General features: G+C 45.2%; 1 protein-coding gene across 1 annotated transcript in view; it reads left to right on the forward strand.

The window, feature by feature from the left end:
* Positions 1 to 14,211, forward strand: part of GALNT1 (polypeptide N-acetylgalactosaminyltransferase 1) — a 202,624-nt gene that overhangs the window by 41,899 nt on the left and 146,514 nt on the right. The window contains exon 2 of the mRNA XM_090049575.1: positions 11,077 to 11,267. The gene's annotated coding sequence lies outside the window, so the exon portion shown is untranslated. The remainder of the gene's footprint in view (positions 1 to 11,076; positions 11,268 to 14,211) is intronic.

Genomic DNA, 14,211 nt, shown 5'->3' on the forward strand with positions numbered 1-14,211 from the left:
AGAGATGGGAGTCCATGTGTATGTATAAATGGCACAATGTGGTGCTGAGTAGAGGTACTCAAGTTAGCTTGGGTATCAGAAACAGTATGGTGATGTAGCATTGGATTTGTCCATATTAATATGCGGTATTATGGTAATTGTGCCAAGTGGACATAACCCATGTAATTTGATAACATCTTAGATGTATGTTTCTGTGGTTTTTTGATCTACTGTATATACTGATTCTAGAGAAGGCTAACAAGTACAGAGTTGTGATACCATCTGGTGAAATACAATACTTCAGACTTTGCAAAACATCTTTCCTTAAGCTCCCTGCAGGCTGTGTTTGGGTCCTACACCATTGAAGGACCAGGTTTAGCATTGCCTCTTAAAAAAATGTTGGTCATCTTTGAAAGCTAATTATCCCCATGAAAACCGCTGAGAAGATTAAAATTTGCTATCGTCACAAATCAGTTTATTTGTAGCACCACTGTCTATAGTGTTGTACTTACTGAAGGTATGTGACACTGTTCAGTTTGTGATGCATTCTTCACAATCATCTGAAGTCAGCTGGCAAGTTGTGCCTATTTTTATATGCACTTCCTTCCCCTCAGAAGCTTCTTGAATGTAACAACTATGGTGATACCTCTTAGTGTGAGCCTTTATGCCTTAGCTTAGCAGTGCTGATCCTCCTTGCAAGGGAAGTACATAATGTCACTATCATGAAAATAGAAATTCAGTTTTGTGCAGAAGAATGAATTGCTCTTTCCCCGCCTTGCACAGCAAAGCTACAATGGGACCAACTTACTAGTTAATATCCTGGCAGGTCTTAGTCTATGCTCTGCTGGCTTATGAAGGCATGTTTTGGAAGTCTTGCTGGAGAAATGTACTGCTATAGATTCTTTGTAGTGATTCTGTAGTAGGCTGAGGTGAAAGTAGAAGAGTCTGAAATGCTGTGAAGTAGCTCATATCATCCGTGGGAATGTCTGCTTGTATTTTTATGGCTCTGTGACACGGTGGGGTAGTGTCTAATGAAGAAAAAGTTGTCTGCTAAGTCGGATGGTCCAATAACCTACCAACAGCAGGAATATCAGGATCATGGATGTTTGTGCACGTGCTGCCTTGCAACTAGGACATAGCATGCTGTTCTTTAGCAGAATAAATGCTGTTTTTACTAAACTTCTTATTCTCTCTGATCTCCCATGTGAAACACTGCACAGATATCAGCAGGCTTCTGAAAGTGGATCATGTGCAATTCCTATCCAGTGCAGTTACACCGGTAACTCAAGTTAGTGTGGGTTTTTCCTTCTGGTGTTTTTGATGCACATAGAGCACCAGTGTGGCAGTTGAAGCAAGGTGGAAAGCGCTTTATACTCTCAATACTTATATTTAGTAACCTTAAATACTGTTTTATGTTTTGTTTGTTTTAAAGTAATGGCACATTTTGCAACATTTAATTCTGTTACAGGTAGTACTGAATATGCGTATGCAAGGGCCTTACTGTGCAAGAATGGAGAGCAGGTGGACAGTCTGCTTGCTGTGCAGTCCTTTACTGCTTCAGGTCTTGAGGCACTGCTGGGTTCCTGTTGGGATCACTGTCCTTGTCATCCTCCCCCCCACCATCGGTCCAAAAGTCAGGCTTATACTATGTCTTACCCTTGCTGGGCCCCTGCTTGGTACCCTGTGAATCTTGACTCAGCAGCCCCAGTTGCCACTACTTCTCTATTTGGCTGAGAAGAGGAGAAGGAGAGGGGTTTGGAGCTGGAGTGTCATAATCGCACTGGCAGGGCCAAGGTATGCCTCCTCCTTCGGCAGGGGTATAGGTTGTAGCCGTGTTGGCCCAACAACATAGACAGATGAGGTTCTTTGGGTAAATCTGATATCTTTAATTAGACCAACTCAAATAGTTGGGGGTAAAAAAATCTTCTTTACAAGCTTTTGGGCACAAATATCCTTCATCAAGCTGAGGGAGTGTCTGCAGTTGTGTGCTCTATTTGGATGGAATGAATAGTAAAGAAGTCAGAGAAAGCCAGTCAGTGACAATGTAAATAGGAGTCAACGGGTGAGAGACAGGTTGGACAGGGAATAAATGTAGCTGGTAAATAGTGGAGAGGTATCTGGGGAGTTGGATATTAAGCGATTGTAACGTGTCATAAATCCAGTGTCTATATTTAGTCCATGATTTTTAGTATCCAGTAGGCTGATGAAGTGAAGTTTGTAGGCTCATCTGTGAAAGGTGTCTTGTAAATTTGAGGATTGGAACTGAAAGACTGGAGAGAGAGAGAGTGGTTGTCTTGTGAGAAATGTATCCCCACAAGTAATTGGGTGTTCTTGTCTTGCATAGATTTCCAGTGTGTGTGTTCATTTTGGTGCACAGTTGTTGTTTGGTTTCTCCTATGTATTTTCCATCAGGGCTTTTGGTACATTGGATGACATGTATTACATTTCTGGAGGTGTATCTGTAAGAACCAGGAATGCTGATAGTTCTGTTGTGGAGTGGAGTTATTGTGGGGGTATTGGAGATACATTGGCATGTTTTACATTTCTTGTCATGGCATAGTCTGGATCCATTCAGTGTGTTTTGGGTTGTAGGAAGTTTGCCTCTGGTGATGAGGTTAGCAAGGTTTGATGTGTGTTTAAGGCTAGGATGGGTGGTTCTGGGAAAATCTTTTTAAGAATTCGGTCTTCTAGTATGGGTTGCCTCCCTCTGCATACTTTGCTCTGCTCTCCCCTTCTCCCTCACCTCACAGGCAGAGGAGGTAGAGGGAAGGGAAGAATGGAGTGAAGAAAGCTCTAGTTTGCTGCAGCCTTCTCTAGTACCCTGGGCAGGGCAGGCTGTAATGCGTGAAATTTCTCAGCCATTGAATGCATGTACACCCCTGACTGAAAAGTTTCCTTTATGAAACATTTCCAGCTGTATTTCACATGGAAAAGTTTGTTTTACATCTCTACACATGCTCAAAGTTTGAATTCATAGATTTCATAGACATTTCGGCTGGAAGGGACCCCGGTGGATCATTGAGTCCAGCCCCCTGCCCCAGGGGTAGGAAATCAGCAGGGATCTTAGGATGCCAGCAAGATAAGCATCCAAATGTGTTTTGAAGGTGTTCAAAGTGGGTGCTTGAACTGCTTTAGGTGGCAGTCTGTTTCAAACCCTGGGGGCCTGGACAGTGATGAAGTTCTTTCTTATGTCCAACCTGAACCGGTCACAGTGGAGTTTGTGACCATTCGATCTTGTCATCCCTTGGGGGGCTCTGGTGAACAATCATTCCCCCAGATCCTGATGAGAACCCATGATAAATTTATAGGTGGCCATCAGATCACCCCTGAGCCTGTGCTTTTCCAGGCTCTCAGCTTCTCATCATAAGGTCTGTTTTCCTGACTTCTGATCATGCACATGGCTCTCCTTTGCACCCTCTCAAGCTTCTCCACGTCCTTTTTGAATTGCAGTTTCCAAAACTGGATGCAGTAGTCCAGCTGTGGCCTCACCAAGGCCGAGTACAGCGGGAGAATGATGTCCAGGGATCTGCATGAGAAGCATCTATGGATGCAAGCCAGTGTTTTGCTTGCCTTACTAGCCACAGCATCACACTGAAGGCTCATGTTCATCTTGTGGTCAACCATGACCCCCAAGTCCCTTTCATCTGTAGTGCTAACAAGTGTAGCACTGTCAAGCCTATAAGTATGGTGCAGGTTTTCCTCCCAAGGTGGAGAGCCTTGCATTTTTTGGTGCTGAACACCATCAGGTTCTCGTCCACCCATTTCATGAGTCTGTAAAGATCTGCCTGGATCACCCTCCTGTCCTCAGGTGTGGATGCTTTACCCCAGAGTTTGGTGTCATCCATGAACTTGGCCAGTTCACTTCTGACACCAATGTCCACATCATTGATGAAGATGTTAAACAGTATAGGCCCTAGGGCAGAGCCTTGTGGGACCTCACTGGTCACAGTGCACCAAGACTATTTGACTCCTGTCAACCACCACCCTCTGGGTCCTACCACGGAGCCAGTTCCCCAGCCAGCAGATTGTGGTGACGTCAAGGCCACAGTTTAGCCAAGAGGTGATCGTGGGATACCAGGTCAAAGTATACAATGTTGATCTCTTTCCCCCTTGTCCAGGTGATAAGTCACCTGGTCATAAAAGGAAATGAGATTGGTCAAGCAAGACCTACCCACAACAAATCCATGCTGTGTATCCCTCGGGATATTGCCTTCAGCTAGTCTGTTAAGGATGGCCTCCTTGATAATCTTTTCCAAGAACTTCCCCAAGATAGAGGTCAGGTTGATGGGCCTGTAGTTTGCCAGATCCACTTTTCTCCCTTTCTTGAAGATAGGCACAACATTGGCCCTTTTCCAGTCATCGGGCACTTCACCAGAGCGCCAGGAACTCTCAAAGATCTGTGCCAGGGGTTGAGCTATGATGTTTGCCAGCTCCCCAAGTACCCTTGGGTGTAACCAGTCAGGGCCGGCTGACTTGAAGGTATCCAGCCTGTCGAGGTGTTTCTTCATGAGGTCAGCTTTGATGGAGGGCAAGGATCTCCCTCACCCAGGCCTCCCTGTCCCATAGTGGGTAGGGCCGTCCCATGGGGCTGATGGAAAAACTGATGCAAAGTACCCATTTAGCAAGGTTGCTTTTTCCTGGGCCTCAATTGCCCCATCTGGTTTAGCAGGGGTCCACTGTTGCCCCTGCTTTTCCTCCAGCTCCCCACATATCTAAAAAAGGACTCTTTATTTTCCTTGATATTTGTAGCTAGGTGGAGTTCCATCGCAGCCTTGGCTTTCCTGATTTATTCTCTGCAAGTTCAGACTAAAGCAGAGTATTCCTTCTTGGTGGCGGTTCCAGTCCTCCATCCTTTATAGGTCCTCCTTTTAAGACACAGGAGGTCCACAAGTTCCTGGAGAGCCAAGGGGGCTGCTATGCCCTTCTGCTGCTTTTCCTCTGAGACAGGATGGACTTTGCTTGCGCATCCAGGATTGTTCCTTTGTGGAGCAACCACTTGTCCTGAACGCCCCTCTCCATCGGGTTGTGGCTTTTTAGGGCCTCTCTGACGAGCCTCCTTAGCTTGTCAAAGTCAGCTTTCCTGAAGTCAAGGAGTTCTGTACAACTGACTGACTTGCCAGCTTTACGGCAGATGGTGAAGGTGATCAGTTCATGATCACTGTCACCCAGCTTCCCCTTTGTGTTCCCCTTCTCTTTCATTTTCATGGATAGGTGCTAGTGTATATTATGATGAACTTCTTAGGAAAAAGCAGTAAAATCTACTTCAGGCAAATAATCTATTAAGCACATGAATAGCAATAAGCAAATGAAATGTTTTGAAAGGAAGGCAGAGTGGCAGATTACCTTGTTCAAAGAGCATACACTTTTGTAGGTTGTTGCTTACAAAAGTTTAGGCCTCTGAACCAGTTACTCTAAGCTGCCCACCTGCACTGTCTTTTGTCTCACTTCAGACTACCATGGCTACTACATCTCTCTGTAAAACACTTTAATATTATAAAAGCCTTAGTCTGTCTGCCTGCCTGTCTGTCGCACTTTATTTGCACTCTGATTGGCTGACTGAAACAACCAATCGGAGTGCTCCAAAAGCGTTTGGACACGAGACGGAGCGGTGGAATGCTGCCATGATGGTGGGGACACAGGGGATGGAGCAGTGGGGGAGGAAGGGAGTGGCCCTGTTTCTCCCCTCCCCCAATCAGAGAAGTCGGGTTGGGGCTGGGGCTGGACATGGGGGAGCAGAGCTGCCAAGCCCTGACAAAAGCTGGCAGGGAGGGGGGGGAGAGGTGTAGCACAGTGGTGGTGCCCCACTGCCAATTCTGTTGGTGCACTCTGACGACAGCCCTGAAGGTGTGGGGGGAGGGTGGAAATCAGGCCTGGCCCTAAAGCGGGCCTGTTCGCCCCCTCCCCTGACTGATTGATAAGCGCAGGTGGGACTAGACATTTGACTTTGTCCCCACCCACCATGATGGCAGGGAGTGCGCTGCTGCCACCCCACCACCACTGGGCCCTGACAAATGCTGGCAGGGAGTAAGGGGGGAGCAAGAGGAAGAGAAGGGAGCATGGTGACAGCACCCTGCTGTCGTCGCCGCTGCCGGGACCTGCCAACAGCTGGGAGGGAAGGGGAAGGAGAGGCAGGTGGATGTGGGCTGGGTGGAGCCGGCGTGTGGAGGGAGGGAGGAATGGGCCTGGACTGGAAGGCGCAGGGAAGGGTGGGAATGGCTTCAGAAGCTGTTCACTGCCACCCAGTATGCTTTGCCATGCAGTATGCTTTGCAGAAGCTCAGCTCTTATGGAAATAGGCTTTCCATTTGAATTGTGTAACCAAAGGCAGCATAAGTTTAGTCTTTTCTAGTGAGCAGTATCAGTGTGAAATGTATTATTAACTGAATTCTAAATATTTCTTGATTGTGATTAATTTATTTGTCTTGAAAATGACATCATGCTACTGCTTTAAATCTAATGTAGCACTTCGTTTTTAGAAAGCTTGAAGTGATTGTCCTTTTGCATATTTCATTATTGGCATGTGTGTGATTTTTATGTCTTTAGCTCAGTCTTCTGGCCAGTGTAGCTGCACGGTGCATATGAGTCTTGGAGTACTTGATGGACTACATCAAGGAAATTAAAGGACAGGATGCATCACCATTATTTCTGTTTCTCTCGACTGCTTCTGCCTTGAAAGAGCAGCATCTTTTCTGAATTCAGGCCACTAGGAAACCTCTTGTTCTGCTCTTGCAGTTTTAAAATTCTTGCGTTTATCTTTTGTCAATCTTAAGTTATCAAGAATTAACTAAATTTTAATATTTTCTGAACTGGAGAAATAGGATCAGGTGTACATCAGTGCGTGCTGTAACTCAGAATAGTACATATATTTCTAGTAACACATTCTAGGCTGCTTAGTACAGATAATGATGAATAAGACTTCTATAGTAAACCAAGTGAAACAAGATATTCCTTCTGCAAAACAGTTGGACATCCAATCCTGTTCTCTCACATGTAGGTATGCTGCCTGTATAACAGTGTAGTGGGCAAGATGAGCAGAAACAATTCCTTGAATAATGACTTGGAGACCAAGTATTACATCTTTCAGTGTATGTTTTCAGACTGCATCTGAGAGAGGTAATGCTAATGTGAAAAGTGAAGCATGTATCCTGAAGGTTACTTGAAGTTACTAACCTTTACAGTCACTGATGCTTCCTGGAAGTGTTGTCTAGCAATGGTTCTCAACTGCAGTACTTTCCATTAGTGCCACAGAACCTGGCCCCTGTTTCAGGGGCAAGCTCCTCATACCAGCCTCCTGCAGACAAGTGGCACCCATGGCTGCTCCGTGCCTTTGTCCCCCTGGCCACTCCTACACTCCTGGCAGTGTGCTTTACTGGATGGGTGGATGTGAGACTGCATTTCGCAGCCCAGCTTGTCCTCTTGCTCTCAGGGTCAGCAGGAGGGATGTGCCTCCAGTTGCTGGTGTGCAAGTCCCTGAAGGAGCAGCTGCCCCAGCAGGAGCTGTATTTACCCTCTTGAGTGCAAACCAGCAGTGGGGAGGGGGCAAACTTTAGAAAAAGCAGGGCATAGTGAGGTGAGGTTCTGCCCCTGTTGCCCTCATCTGGTTAGATTGGTGGTTCCCTACTTATTTTTAGCCTGAAGGCACCCTTTTGTAGTTTTTCTGTTTTTAGATTTTAGCTTGGTGATTCTCAACTTGGAAGTTTCTAAAGTTTCAAAAGATATGGAGGGATGCCTGAAGGCTAAAAACAATGGAAACCACTTTGTGCCATACACCCCTTCTACTTAAAGTTCTGTGACCTGGTATTCTGTAGTTGAAAGTAAACTGAGCTGCCTTTTCACTCTGCTATTTATTGCCTTGGGGTAAAGCACAGGTGTACTATGCCACACTGATTCTGTTAACCAGAAGTCTCTAAGCTGGGTGGAATATGGTATGTGCATATGAATGATGTAACTAATACTTAAAGCAAAGTAATATCTTGTGCTGCATAGATAAAACCTCCCTGGAAAAATGTGACATTTCTAAGAGAAATCTAGCTTAGTTGTTAGTACATTTGTGTACACAACATTAACCAAATCATATTGTCAGGTTTCTGCACTGCATCTGTATAAATTTAAGGATAGGTAAGTGGTATGGTCATGTGTGTGACATATCCACTAAAGAACCTTGCCTGGAACTTTCTACCTAGCATGGCCCTTGATCTTGTTTTACACTAGACTAGACCATCCTGTTTTAAAATCCTTGTTCCCTGTCTGTTTCTGAATGAGAAACGGACTGCAAAAAATCATATTTTTCAGTTAATTGGTGGAAATATATGTCAGTCACTTGTCTTCATGATTCTGTTGGCTGTGCCTAGAGGTGGGCTAGTGCACAGTCAGGAGGAGCAGGGAGGTGGCCTTTCATTGGTGGCACTGCCCTTCATTGCTGATTGGCCAAAGCGGGCAGTGGTCCTGCCCTTCACCAAAGGGGTGTCCTGTTTTTTCTGGGAATGCATCAGTGGCCACCCTATTTTTCCCTCGGCTGCTGTTTGAACAAGTGTATGTGTGAGTGCGCGCGCGCATGCACATGCACACGCGCTCGCATCACTAGGTGAATTCTTCCAAGGATTGATTACCCAAATTCCTTTTTCAAGAACTATTATATTTCTAATTAAATTTGCCTGTTTCATTATCCAAGTCTTGGATCATACACCTTTTCTACTTTCTTAAAATATCCACATAACATTCTCATATTTATTTTTGAGGCTTGCATTTGTGCTGTTACCAACAGTGTTGTGTTAGGGGAGCTTTTGGTATTCTGCCATGACTAACTGAAGTCTTATTTAAAATTACAATAGTAAAAAAAAAAATCCACTGTTCTTCTAGGGCACAATCTCCCATTAAATATTACTTTCATTCTTTGTTCCTAGATGCATGACCTTGTTTTTGCTATGTTAAAATCCATGTTACTTACAAGAGCCTATCATACTAATCAGCTGGGGACTGTCTGTATAAGCAAAGATCCAGGTACTGCCTGCTCTATTGTCTAGTCCATTGTTTTCTTCTCTTCCAATTTGATCACATATTTTACCATAAATGTATCTTTATATCCTCTTCCACTGTTTTGACAGGAATTGAATAGTATTTGTTGAGCTCTTTAGAATTCTACTAGTTGTGTCTCTCTTGGGTATTTCACTGTTCTTGGCTTTTGTGATCTCTGAAACCTAAAGCAGTTTTCTTAGTGACTGAACTAAAATATTGCGCTGAGACTAGGAATACTGAGATTCTGTTCCTACCTTTGTCGTGGCCTGGTGAGTGATCTTGATTGATCACTTCACCTCTGTGCTGGTTTTCCCCATATATAAAGCTGGACACGATACGTTTTGTTCCAGTATATTTAAAGCACTTTAAAAATGTGGTAAGTGGAAGAGTTAGGTAATATAGGACGTGCCAAATACTTTTTTTAGAAGTATTAAGATGGCATATCTATGCCATTGTTTTGGAGACATCTTTGTTATGTCAGTGTAGTTAGCAACCAAATTTGTCATATAATCAAAAACAATGTCATACATCTTTGGCCAGTCCTTTCTTCCTTAGGACCATGTTTATTGCTGTTATGTTACCATCTCTAATTTTTGATGGATATGCATTCCATATTACCTTTTCTTTTATTTTCAGGATTGATGGCAGGCTAACTGATGCATAGATCCTTGTGTTATTTCTTTTTATCTCTTTGAATATTACCAAAATTGTAGTTTTTTTCATCTTCTGAAATGTCTCCATTTTTGCAAGCCTTATTGAAAATTAACAATTGTGTGAGGTATTTTGCTCAATTTTTAAACTTAGTTCCAGTTAAGAGTCCTAAAAGACTAAAAAAGTATAACAGTTGTTTTTTATTGGTAGCATATCGAGATATAACCATGCTTCTCAAATACGGAATCAAGCTGTTCACTGAATGATTCACCTCTCCCTCTTCTCCCCCGCTCGTGATAGGAAAATGTTAGCATAGTTGCAAGTATCACATGTCTACTGTTGATTACTATCTTTGGAGTATTTAGGTTGTTGGATTCTTTAGCTTTTTTTTTTAGGTTATTTGCTACTTACTTGGATACTTTGAAATATTTATCATGACATTAACCTTCAATGGATAAACCCATTTTCACCAACACCTTTAGCTTCCTTTAGCAAGTGTCTGTAACGTCTATATGCTGATTTGTGCATGTTTATTATTGGCTTCTCCATTTGGAATTTTTTTATACATTATTTTTTTTCTAGGTAAAAAAACCCAAAAAACCCTGCCAAAACATCAGATTAATAATAATAATAATAATAATAATAAAAAAAATAGAGTAATTGTTTTTTATAAATTAGTATGTTCACACTGTATTGAAGATATTACATGTGTAGATAAGTTGACATTGTAGTAAAAATGGAAGGATTCATAATTCGCAGCTCCAAGTTCCTTCTGTCCGATGCTAAATCAGTACAATATGGATTTTGTTTAGTTCACTTACAGCAAGAAATTGAAAATGTTTATCATCAGGTTGAAAAGAGTAATGTGTACAGAGAAGGTAGAGCAGGTGGGGAGTGCAAACAAAATCCTGGGGAGGTAACCTTTTATTATTTGCTGGCTTTTCTTTCTTTTTTTTGGTACTTTTTAAATTGAATTCTGAAAGCTTTCAAAAACGGCTGAACATATTTAGCTAAGCCATTCAGAACTTACTTACACTTGTGTCCACTTAAATCAAGTATGGAAAAGTTTTTAGCTTTCCAGAAGAGTGGTCTTTAGGACTGAGACTTATGATAGAAAATGTTTTGGAGCCTGTAACTAGAGCAGTAAACTGGGGTGACTTCATGATTGGATAAAAGTATAGACTTGTTGTGAAACTCAGATATTTGCTTTCTCAGTGCTTCTCTGCAAATCAGTTTGGGCTGAAAAAATTTGGTGGCATTTGTCGCATCCCTTTGAGTCTGGTCATAGCATTTTAAATAGACTCAGTTTACACTGCAGTTAGAGGGAGGCAGTGAAGGTTGCTGCTCAGAACTTTGGATTGCTAGATCTTAAAGTACTCTCAATTTTAAAGCTAGAACTCGGAACTTAACTTGATTTTTGTTTTTCCTTTAGGGCAGCCTAAAAGGCTTGTGGATGGAAATCTCTTCTTTCACATCTTCTGCACTTATGTCAGAGCAGCCTAGTCCAGTCTGACATTTTATGGTTCCTGCCACCAGCTCTACAACAGTGCAACATTCCAGTTTTAATACCTACTACTGCCTGTGCTAGTGGACCATCCAAATGGCTGTAAACCTGCAGAAAAGGTCGGTAATAAAGGAGGAAAGTACTCTAAACATGACACAACTTTTATGATGCCTCAGTGAGGCATGTCTTTACCTAGTGCATGTCAGAGCAAAGGTAGGACTTGTAGCCCATGTATGTCTCCTTTTTCCCTGAATGCCCTTTCTTTTAGGCCCATTGTGGCCCAGGTCAGGTATCAGTGGGCACCTATACATGTGGCAAACCTCTGTTCTGATGCATGCTAATTAGCACGTAGCAGTAGACTCGATTTAATCGCATGTCACAGCAGACTGTCCACTCCAGTAGCCTCCATGTCGCGTGTATTCAGCGTCCCCCTGTTTCAAAATGGTGGCGGGGGCATTTTAAAGCTTGTCAAATGAGCTTTAGTTAAAGCGCCCCCGCCACCATTTTGAAACATGGGCTACTGAATACACTGGAGGGCTGGGACCTGTGACAATGCTTTGAGCCCCTCTAATTAAAGACCATCCCCCACAATCCTGGAGCACATGTATAGATGTCCAGTGGCTCTAGAGGAGAGATATTTCTCAGACCTTTTTTTTAAAGTAAGTATGGAAATGTTTTTGTCTGTTTAATTTCATAATTAGTACCCTGCTGATTTGTTGAAAGCACCATGCCCTGTTTTATGGGAAGTGTAGAACATCACATTTCTATAAAAGGCTGTCACGGGGGCACTAGGGTGCCCCGTGCCTGGAGAGAAATTAAGGAGAGCTGCCAATTGTCAGGGCAGCTCAGGTGCCGGTTGCTGGGGCAACCAGGCAGGTCATGTGCCCAGAAGGGGGCAGGGCCGGGCCTTTATAAACAGCCCAGGCCAGAGCCTAGCAAGCAGTTCCCTTCTGGTAGCCGCAGGAGCAGGAGCTCTGCGGGAGAGCTGAGCAGGCCGAGTCGGGGGTTGCAGCCTGAACACGCTGACTGGCTGCAATGATGCAGGAGAGTGCAAACCCTAAGGGAGGTATGGTTGGGAGCCAGGGTGGCTTGAAGTTTATGCTATGAGCCTGGAGGCTCCTTGTTGTTTATGTTGCAGCCGTTTGGCTCGTGGTTGAGTTATTGTTAAACCGGAGGACTGGGTGAAGCTGTAGGGATGTGAGGAGGCCTCACGGGAGCTCCCCAGTTGCTTGGGGGTTCCTGGTGCCCAGCGGGGCACAGTGAGCAGTGCTGGGTGGGCACAGCTGTTTGCGCCAGAGAGGTGTGGTGTGTGGGGTGTAGAGAACCCAGCCCATGAGGGCAGGGTTTTGCCCAGTGGGGCGAATGACCCTGAGAAGGGTCAGAGGCCAGGCACGGCTATGGGCCACCTGAGCCCCAAGCATGGGAAGCGTGCGAGCTAGGCCCGGGAAGGCGAGTCTGGGGGGCCAGGTAAGGCTAAGGCCGCCTGAGTCCCAACCATGGGAAACCTCGAGTGCGGGTGAGAAGCGCAGGCAGTGCAGCATAGGCCCCAGAGGGGGCTAGGAAGCGCGACGTAGGCCCCGGAGAGGGCAGGAAAGCCCAGAGGAGGGCGAGAGGCCCCGGAGAGGGCAGGAAGGGCGAGAGGCCCCGGAGAGGGCAAGGGGGCCAGGCACGGCTACGGGCCACTTGAGCCCCAAGCGCGGTGTAGGCCCCAGAGGGGTGAGAAGCGCAACATATAGGCCCAGAGAGGGCAGGAAAGCCCAGAGGAGGGCAAGAGGCCCCAGAGAGGTCAAGGAGCGTGGAGACCGCAAGACAGGCCCGGTGGGGGGTGTCTGAGCGAGGCAAGCCCAGGGACCCCGATAGAGGGGCACAGGCTGCGTGACTAGTCCAGAGGTGCCGGTAAAGGGGCACGGGTTACGTGGCAAGCCCAAAGGGCGCCCACCGGTAAAGGGGCGCAGGTCGCAGGACCAGCCCAGAGGTGCTGGTAAAGGGGCACCAGGTACGTGACTGGCCCAGAAGTGCCAGTAAGGGGGTGCAAGTTGCACGAGCAGCCCAGGGGCACCAGGCGTGTAATAAGACTAGGAACACCTGAGAGGGGCGTCAGGGCGTGACAAGCCCAGGGGCGCCAGGTGTGTAGCAAGCCCAAGGGTGCCAGAGAGGGGCACCAGGATGTGACGAGCCCAGGGGTGCCAGAGAGGGTGCTAGAGGGCGAGGGACAGCTGCGAGGCTTGGGGCGTGCTGAAGGGGAGGTAGGAGGCACGCATTGCCCATAAAGCTGAGGTGTTGGAGCGCCCCACTGGGAACGGAGGTAACACCAGCGCAGTGTCTAAGGTGAGAGTAGGCAGCCTCCCATACTGAACTTCATAACAGCAAAGACGTGGCGGGCGAGTTGAGGGTGCTGGATCACCTTAATTGACACGGCAGGGGGCACTAGCAAGCTCACGGCCCCTCGCAGGCCCCACTCTGTGACAGGCTAAAAACTCTTGAAAAGTGTTTAAACTTTTCTGGTCTATACTTCTCAAGTCAGTTCTTCAGGGCAAAGGTTGTGAGATGTGAAAACTTGTAAACAAAAGAGGAAGTAACTAATTTTTTGAAGTAACTAATTTTTATTTTCCTTCAGTGCACCAGTTTTCCTTTAGTACATCAGATGTCTTGCATTTGATATCTTCATTGTGGACTCATGTTTTCATTAATTTTACTGTTGGAGTAAGCCTATTAACACCTTCCAAGAGATTGGTTTTCAAAAAATTATTTGAAAGGATTCTGTAGGACTAACTAGGTTCAACAGAACAAAGTAGAAATATGTTCTTTTGTTCCAAGAGAAGACTCGATCTCTGTCGGTTTCGAATTTGGTCTGGTAGTTGGAGCAGGCAGTCTACATCTCATCTTGAAAAGAACAGCTTGAATAGATGCCTTTTGGAGGGGGGAATCCTTTTTCTGAAATGTCTTTAGTTAAAATTAGGGTTAAAGTTATACGTTGTCTGTTTGTTTACCTTCTGAATTTGTTAGGATATTGTACGTATTCTGTTTGCCTGACAGATTCAGAGTCACTTACTTTTCTTACAC

This window comes from Crocodylus siamensis, chromosome 5 (assembly GCF_052110815.1).
Source record: "Crocodylus siamensis isolate JL-2025a chromosome 5, ASM5211081v1, whole genome shotgun sequence".
NCBI classification, from domain to species: Eukaryota; Metazoa; Chordata; order Crocodylia; family Crocodylidae; genus Crocodylus; species Crocodylus siamensis.